General features: G+C 41.9%; 1 pseudogene; it reads right to left on the bottom strand.

Moving 5' to 3' along the window:
* Nucleotides 1-249: 249 nt before the first annotated feature.
* Nucleotides 250-368, bottom strand: LOC145055841 (5S ribosomal RNA; annotated as a pseudogene).
* Nucleotides 369-9,333: the final 8,965 nt, after the last annotated feature.

The raw sequence follows: 9,333 nt of genomic DNA, 5'->3' as shown, positions 1-9,333 counted from the left end.
TGTACCCTTATTCATTAAGTTCATGAATACTACGGGTGGATTGGTCCTATCCGAGGGGTATCGCTACGGATTCGTAGTATCCGCATCGAGTTTGGAAGATTGTCCTCGAGGCATCCTTCACTAACACTTGTAACTGGTGATATTCGGATCTTAGGTCCATTTCTGAAAGGCACTTCGTTCCTTGCGGTTGGTCAACCAATTCATCTATGCGAGGCAGAAGGTAATGATTTCTAATGGAAGTCCTGTCGGGGTCTACACCACGAGGACTTCCCAAGGTGTTACCCATCCTAGTACTTCTCTCGCCCAAGCACGCTTATCTACGGAGTTCTGATGGGATCCGGCTCATTAGTGCTGGTATGATCGCACCCGCTGAAGTCTGTCTTCTTGAAGAATAAGACCGGAGCTCTCCAAGGCGAGGAGCTTGGTCTTCTCATTCTATTGCTAAGTAGTCGTTAAGCTGTCCAGACGGTTCTTGTATCTCTGTGTGTGTCAGACTGTAGGTTGATTTAGTTACCGGAGTCGTATTAGGTTCTAAGTTTGTTCGCATAGAGATGCGATTACTCGTAGTCTTGGGTAGTCTCTGTCCTGAAGTTCATATTAGAAGTCATACATGGTTCATCAATCACAGTTTCGTGTATACGAGCCGTATATAATTATGATTGAAAAGGTAGTCGAATAACTGATTCTTCTTTAAGCTCATATCCCAACGAGGAAAAGAAGTTAAAGTGGAATCATCAATTCTAAACCTATAGAACCTTGATTATATACCACCCCTATGTATACATTCTTCAGTGATAGATCAACCGTATGGGTCTTTGGATCGAACTTGACGTACTGTACGAGTGGTGCTTCGGGGAGGTTTTGCTAAGGTTTCTTCGGAAACGATAAGAAACATGAGGTACTCTATGCATGAGTACTTCGGAGTTCTGGAATGACGACTTCACTAGAAGGGCAATTTCGGAGAAAGAGATGTGCGCACAAAACTGGTATTGTGCGGATCGAATTGACTCAATTCGTATGATAATGTCGGACTTACTTAGAAGTAAAAGACATTAGATTTGAACATAAAGGCGTTACAGACCAAACTCAACAGTACAACTTTTGATAGAGTTACAGTACTTTAGAGTACTATAGGAATGCTGCTGCGAATAAGGTATACTACAAAAGGTAAGTATACACAGCACGAGGGTTCCTGAACTGATGGGATCTCACAAAAGATAAGGCTCGAGTTTCACTAGTTTTAAACATATTTTATGGGTTTGTTACAACGCAACGCCTTAATTATATTAACGTGGGTCCGGAGTAGTCTATCCTGCGGCAGTGATCCTTAATATTCTCCCGTCTGAGCCGGAGTTCTTTGTTATGGGACAATCCTTCTTGAAATGCCCTATCTCACCGCATTGGTGACATGTCTGGCTAGTAGTAGCATTGGTGGTGTAAGTGATGTGTCAGGTTGGAGTTATATGGACGTGGGTGTTTTCATTGTTCTTTCGTTTTGGACAATTCCTTTGATAGTGTCCTATCCCTCCACAGCTATAGCAAGCCTGGCTGGCTCCGTTGGTGGAGGTGGTTCTACAGAAACGGGCAATGTGCCCCAGCCTATTGCAATACTCGGCAGGCTCCGTTATGATGATAGCGGCACTTGTTACACTTCGGGAGTGTTCCTTCATAACGCTTGGCCGTTACAGAGGTGGCAGGAGTCGCCACTTGTTGTTGTCGCATGGCAAGCCTTTGAACTCGCTTGCGTTCTACTTGAGCTTGACGTTTCTGTTTCTTGAACTCTGAGTTGTGGCTTTGGGTCGGATTGTCACAACGATCGGAAGTGTCAACCCCTTGGTCAGTCTTGTTCGTATTGCCAAGGTTGAAGTGTGCAAGCACAGCGGTCATGGCAGCTGTTACCGCGACTTGTAACGTAGCGGCATCGATCTGGAAGATAGGGGTTTCGTTGCTCGGTGGGCTATCTCTGGGTGACGACATGATTTTGTAATACGAAAGAAAAGGGGTTCGTGAGCTATTACGGTTGAACCTGTATAGGTTTGATTCTGACTAAGAGATGAGTTATTATACATGAAAACTTAGCTTATACACGTTATGATATAATCAAGATTGGGCGGATAATAAAATGTGTGATTCTACTCTAGTTTCACATCCCAATAAGGAAAAGAAACTAAATTAGAAACCTCACATTCTATTGTCTACCAGGTCTTCGTTATATATAACTCGGGAATGTATAAGCGAGGAAAATCATAATAATAACCTTCTTACGAATCCTTTTTAAAGAACTAGAATTTCTAGTAAAGGCTACCATTGACCCTATATGTACTTCGATCGTTCAATTAAAGAGTAAGAGTATGTTCTCGAAGGTTTGACCTACATCCCTATGATGCAGTCCTAGTACGGAGTAGAAGTATGTTCATAGAATGGTCTCAAGACGTTTGTCATCCAACATGGGGTACCATTGGTTGGTGGATAATATGATCCAACCTTTGAAAGAGGCTTGAAAATGATTCCAGAGTTAAATTACTATAGTCCAATGACTTGACTAAAGCAAGTTTCAGATAGACTCCAACGATAGTATGATGAAAGGTAATTGAACAAAGAGTGACACGAAAGTTAGCCGACTGTCAATATCATTGTTGTTTAAGATGTAATAAGTTCGGGGAAAATTGACCTTGTAGTAGGTCTTACATTACATCCGAAGTAGAAACGTCTTTGACAACATAAAGACCTAACTAAAAGTACTTACAGTACAAGGTAGCCACATAGAAAAGTGCTACACGGAACATAGATAGGAACACGGTTCCTTAAAACAAAGAAGGAAGGTAAAGTATCTCCTACTGGCGACGGTCACCCCTATGGCCCTTAGTTCAGCTAGTTGACGTTCCATATCAAGCAGGTATCTTTCGTACACCCTCTGACGTACTCGGAGCTCTATGACTTCGGCTCGGGTTTCAGCTAGTGCTTGTAGCAGGGTCTCATGGTTTCTCTCAGATCTCTCACTTGTGTGATCAAGGCGATTGGTGAGAATGGTATGCATTCTTGCATTGTCATTAACCTCTTCGATACGTTGGAGAGCCATCCTGCCCTGAATTTCGTTTCGGGAAACTCTATGGATCAGGATTGGTAGAACTCTGTTTGCTGAGCTCCCTTCGTTTACGTTGTAGAAGCTTCGGTCTCCATTAAACGGAATAGGTTGATCTTGATCTTCGCTCCATGTTTCCAAGCATTCTACCCAAGGAGGCCTCGGGCCATGAAAAGCCGGACGAGGGTTAGGATTTGGAATGGGAGCTATCGGGGGTAGGTTCTCAACCTCGGGTTCGGAGCTATCATCATCCGAAAGGTCTTCAGCATGGTGATCATTCAAAGGGATTGGATGATCATTCTCGGGTTCTTCTCCAAACCATCCAACATTGCCTTCATTCGGAAGGTACGGGTTGCCGTGGGGATGGAGTCCAGCCATGTTATCTACACGAGAATTGGGGTAAGGAAATAATTATTACCCGAACTATCTAGATAATTATTAGAAAATATTCATTAGTTACATCACTTTTTTAAAGTGCATACCAGTTATATGTAATCAAAACATGATAAGCCTTCGAATAAGTGACCTTAACTCCAAATTCGAAAGGAATAGGGGTAAAGCAAAAATTTCACAGATTCTAAGTCTATGACATCCTAGTTACATATAACTTTGGTGTATCCACTTAACAACTATCAACTTAGTAATGAAGATCCTTTTTAGTTCTCAAGTAAGTAATTATAGTAACACAAAATACTCCTATAGTATTTTAGACTTAGGTTCTGTTATAATGTTCTCATTGTGGTAGTGTTGGCAAGTTTTTAGACTTGTTGACACATCACAACCATTCATGGGCATGTGCTAATCACTCCTCGGACCAGCATAGTTGATCAGGCTATGCCACTCCCAAGACTGACCATACATCCCCGATCTTACCTGTGATATTCAACAATCATAAGACTTTTGTTCTTGTCATTGTGACATAGATTTTAGTATGAATGCAGGCACATATACTTTGTTAAATATTTTATTATTTAAAAGTATAAACTCTTGGTCAGAGTATTTTTAATCCCATTGTATTTATAGTTAGAATATATCTTTTATGGGTTGACATAGTTATAATATATCCCATTGTATTTATAGTTAGAAGATATCTTTTATTGTAAATTCAAATAGTATACATGACCTATCACACATAAAAATGGGCCACTAAGGCCCAATAACCTAGAAAATGATCAAATTAATTCGTTTGTTAGTTTATCGTTGGTTTTGGTTCAAATATTCACTAAAATCGCATAAAAGAAAGAAGAACACATATAAAACTCATTTCCAGACCCAATAAACATGTAAGTGGACCACTAAGGCCCACTATACGTGTCTATTATTTCCAGGCTCAAAGGAATATGAATGTCTATCCTAAGCCCAATATACATGTAAAAGGACACTAAGGTCCACTAAACATGTATATTATTTTCAGGCCCAATAAGGATATGAATAACGTTTTTAACCCGTTTGCTATTGTTTTATTTATTTTAGCTTGATTATTTACAAAGTTGATACAAAAAGCCCACCTTTTGTAAAAATGACGTTCTTGGCCCAAAAACCAAAAATTTACAATTAAGGCCCACTTTTTGTAAGAATAACACTTTAGTCTCCATTTTGTTCAAAACTTGTGTTGATGACTAGTTTGTGGTAACAATAACATTTTAAACCCATTTTTGGCTTGATTTTTGTGGAAATACACATTTTTCTAGTTTTGGGTTTTTCCAACCTAGTTTTTGGAAAATTTGTAGAAAAATTATCGTAAGTCGAAATTTTGATCCGTAAATTCTAGAATTTTGGAAATTTTGTCTACTTTTTTCACAATTTTTTTCATAATTTTTAATGGCTTCTAACAAGTGTGAAATTGCTCACCTTCACAGGCTGGTCCGAAATTATTTCAAATCTGATAGGCAGTTTTGTAAAATTCGCCAAAAATCGTAGAAACATCGTATGAAAACGTGAGAGTAGTCATTTTAAAGGTATAAATCTGAACTTTATCCATGTAAAACAGTTTTTAAAATTACGTCCATTAAGATGGTCAAAACAGTCCGAGATTGGACCCAAAACTTTTCTGTCAAGGGCTGTTTTATGAATTTAATTTATAAATCTTAGAGCACAACACCCATTTTAGCTATTTAAAGTGTATAAACCCCAGATCTACTAGTTTACATGTATTATAGGTGATAACACATATTTTTCTCAAGGTTTTTATGAAGATCCAAGAGTCAAACTTCATGTTCTTAGCATATTTTTAGTTTTATGAAGTAAACAACACAAAATCACCAAATGGTTCAAGAAAATACACATAATCATGCATATACACATAGATCTACACATAAGACTTGTATTCTCCCCCAAAAACCAAGTAAAAATCGAAAATAGGGGGTATGAACTCACTTGGTTTGAAGATTTCGGTTTTGGAAGAAGATTTGGAAGAGCTTTCGGCCTTGGATGTTTCTTTGAAGAGGTTGTTGGAACTAAACTAGTTTTTGGAAACCACAACCGAAAATAGAGTGTAAGAATGAGAGCTTTTCCTTGTAATGTTAGAAGGAAAATTATAGAATTTAACATAAATTACCAAGTTAGAGAAAAACTTGCAATGATCCTCTTGATTCACACTTGTATTACTCGAAAATTTGAAGGGAAAAGGTGAGTGAATTTCCTTGAGTTTGAGAGTAAAATGGAAGAGATCATTGAAAGTTAAATGATGGTGGTAGTGGCCGAGAGCATGAAGAAGAGGGAAGAAGGAGATTATATAGAAGTGTGGTAGCATGGAAGCATGAGATTTCTTGTTACATGGGGGTAATGTGCCTAGAAATCCTATAGTCCATAATGAGGGGTCTTTGTATGAATTAGTTAGATTTATTCATTTTTTATATGAGTTGGGCCGAGAATGGGCTTGACAAGATGATAGAATGGTTTTGGGCTCCTTTTGCTGGGCTTGCTCAAATTTATGGAGTTTGAGAATACTTTTCGGCCCATTGGGCCCCTTGTTAAGGTTCTCGGCCCAATGAAGCCCAATTAAAGAGTTTACGGCCCATTAGGGCAAATGAAATCTTTTATTGTAACATCCCAAAATACGACCCAAAAATTTTGTTTTAATAATAATAAAAATCATATGTTGAACGACATATTATAAAACCATACGTGAAATATCTCAAACCATAATAAAATGTCATGATACAACTGTATCAAATCAACTAAGTATCAAAACAATCTCCCAGGACAAAAACTGAAGCTGTGGTATGTGCGATGCCATCATCCCGAGCTCTTCCCTTTACTTGCGGAAGTACCTGAAACCAAAACTGAAATTCTAAGCAAGAAGCTTAGTGAGCTCCCCCAAATTACCTCATACCATACAAACATATAACAATTACTGGGCCTTGCCTACTACATCGGACCAAAGTCCGGAAACTGCATCGGACTGAAGTCCGGAACTAACCAGGGCCTTGCCCTCTGCGTCGGACCGAAGTCCAGAAACTGCATCGTACCGAAGTCCGGAACTAACTGCATCGGACCGAAGTGCGGAACTGACTGCATCGGACACAAGTCTGGAACTACTGAACGTAGCATGGCATAAACATATTAACTAACACAACAACATATACTGCATACTGCTTCGGGCCATAACCCGAAACACATAACACGCAAACCTGTCTGAGCCACGAAGGCATCAAACATACTAACTACTGCATCAGACCGAAGTCCGGAAACTACTACTAATTGAACGAGTCGGCATTGTGGCCTTAGACCCGTTCCTACTGGAAGGAAACTCACCTCGTGAACTGGCTGTTGAGTGTGTGGCCCTGGAAGCTATCTGCTGCTGCTCCGATATCTCCCCGGCTACAATTCCACAAACACACACAACCAAATACTAATAACTGTGTTGGGGTAAAATGACTCTTTTACCCCTGGCCAAGGTCAACTCTCCCGGTCAAAGTCAACTTACAGTTGACCTGACTCGCCGAGTTGGGCCGCCAACTCGCCGAGTCCCTACTCTCACTTCTCAATCCTATTCGCTGCAACTCGTCGAGTATGGCATCAACTCGACGAGTTTCCTTTCGATTCTAGAACTCAGACTATCTGCATCCGACTCGCCGAGTTGTATGAGCAACTCGACGAGTTGTTCTCGAACTAAGAAGATTCCCTTGGACTTGCCGAGTTGTATGAACAACTCGTCGAGTCCCTCCATTACTGAGTCTGACCTCCGGCTCACTGAGTTCATTCTACTACTCACTGGTCCCCACTCGGAATCACTCAAAAAGGGGAAAAATCGGGGACTCGCGGCTCGACTCGCCGAGTCCGAAGAACGACTCGCCGAGTCGCATGCATGTAGTTACTATAAACTCGATTCTGCTTGAATCCAGCTCATATAACTTGTAGATCTGGGCTCCTCATGCTCGATTAACACATAAAGATTCTATCTTTATGTGCCCATAAGTATCCATGAAGATTAAAAGGCACAAAAAGCATAATAAAGGCTAGATCTAGGGTTCTCATGCAAAGCAACTTCGAAAAGGCAATAGATCAGGGCTCTACAACTCCTAAACGAACATATATAGGGATATCTCGACCCATCAAGGCATCCATACAACTATAAAGCTTAGAAAATACATTAAACTAGCCTTAGAGGTGTTCCAATGGGGGTTTTAAGCACAAAACAGAATGATTCCGAGATATACCTCAATGAAATCTGATTTTGGCCTTGGATCTTTGCTCTACACCTCTTCTTTTTGGTCCTTTCCTCTTTTTCTGCTTCAAACCTTCAAGAATCCACACAAAACACTTTAATCAAACAAGGAATGGTTTAGGGTTTCTCACAGGCTCTCTGAGGGTGAAGGAGGCGAGTTTAGGGCACATATCATTCCTTAAATAGTGAGCAAACCCGGGGATTTAGGGTTTCTTCCAGACAGGCGGACTCGCCGAGTCCCGAGTATGGACTCGTCGAGTCGCCGACTTACACGTGCTTGAAATCCCGTCTCTACTCGACGAGTCGGGCTATAGACTCGCCGAGTCCCTCAGGAAAACTTCTAAATAAATAAACATGAAAACAAATTACCAGAGACGGGACTTTACAATTCTCCCCCACTTGACTCAGACTTCGTCCTCGAAGTCTGCTACGGCTGAATCTGCAAACAACTCCTGGTAGTGCTCTCTCATCTCCTCCTCAGCCTCCCACGTCCACTCAGACCCATTCCGGTGCTGCCACTGCACCTTCACTAACTCAACCACCTTGCTCCTCAAGATCTTCGTCTTCCGATCCAAGATCGCTACCGGTCTCTCAATATAACTCAGGCTGCTATCGACCTGAATGTCCTCCAGGGGCACCACCGCGGACTCGTCCACCAAACACTTCCTTAATTGGGAAACATGGAAAGTGTTGTGAATCTGGCTAAGCTCCGCCGGAAGATCTAACCGATACGTAACCCGTCCAACCCGGGCCAAAATCCTAAAAGGACCAATGAACCTGGGGCCTAACTTGCCCCTCTTCCGGAACCTGATGACACCCGTCCAGGGTGAGACCTTCTGGAGGACCATATCGTCCACCTAGAACTCCAAGTCTAAACACCTCCTGTCAGCGTAGCTCTATTGCCAACTATGTGCAGTCTGCAGTCTACTACGAACCTGTTGAATCAAATCGGTCATCTTGAGCACCACTTCGGTGCTCCCAATGACTCGCTGACCGACCTCGCCCCAACAAATCGGGGTCTTGCACTTCCTCCCATAGAGCATCTCAAAGGGAGGCCGATCAATACTCGCATGGTAACTGTTGTTATACGAAAATTCCGCTAACGGAAGATACGTATCCCAACTGCCACCGAAGTCTAGGACACATGCCCGGAGCATGTCCTCGAGAGTCTGAATCGTCCTCTCGCTCTGCCCGTCCGTCTGAGGGTGGAAAGCGGTGCTGAAATGGAGACGAGTACCCATCTCGTCGTGAAACTGCTTCCAAAATCTGGATGTAAAACGGACGTTTCGGTCTGACACCACCAATACCGGCACTCCATAACGTGCCACTACCTCCCGCACATAGATGCCGGCTAACGTTTCCGCCGATATACTCTCATGGATCGGTATAAAATGAGCACTCTTCGTCAACCGATCCACTATTACCCAAATCGAGTGTACCCCACGTGCGGTCCTGGGAAACTTGGTGATAAAATCCATGGTGATGTCCTCCCATTTCCACACGGGAATGTCTAACGGCTGAATCTTGCCGTGAGGCCTCTGGTGTTCTGCCTTGACCTTCCTGCAGGTCAGGCACCTCTCTA

The sequence above is a fragment of the Lactuca serriola genome, chromosome 5 (genome assembly GCF_051521515.1).
Source record: "Lactuca serriola cultivar US96UC23 chromosome 5, Lser_US96UC23_V15, whole genome shotgun sequence".
Lineage (NCBI taxonomy): Eukaryota > Viridiplantae > Streptophyta > Magnoliopsida > Asterales > Asteraceae > Lactuca > Lactuca serriola.
The sequence above is the reverse complement of the archived record's forward strand: the minus strand, read 5'-3'. Positions and strand labels throughout refer to the sequence as shown.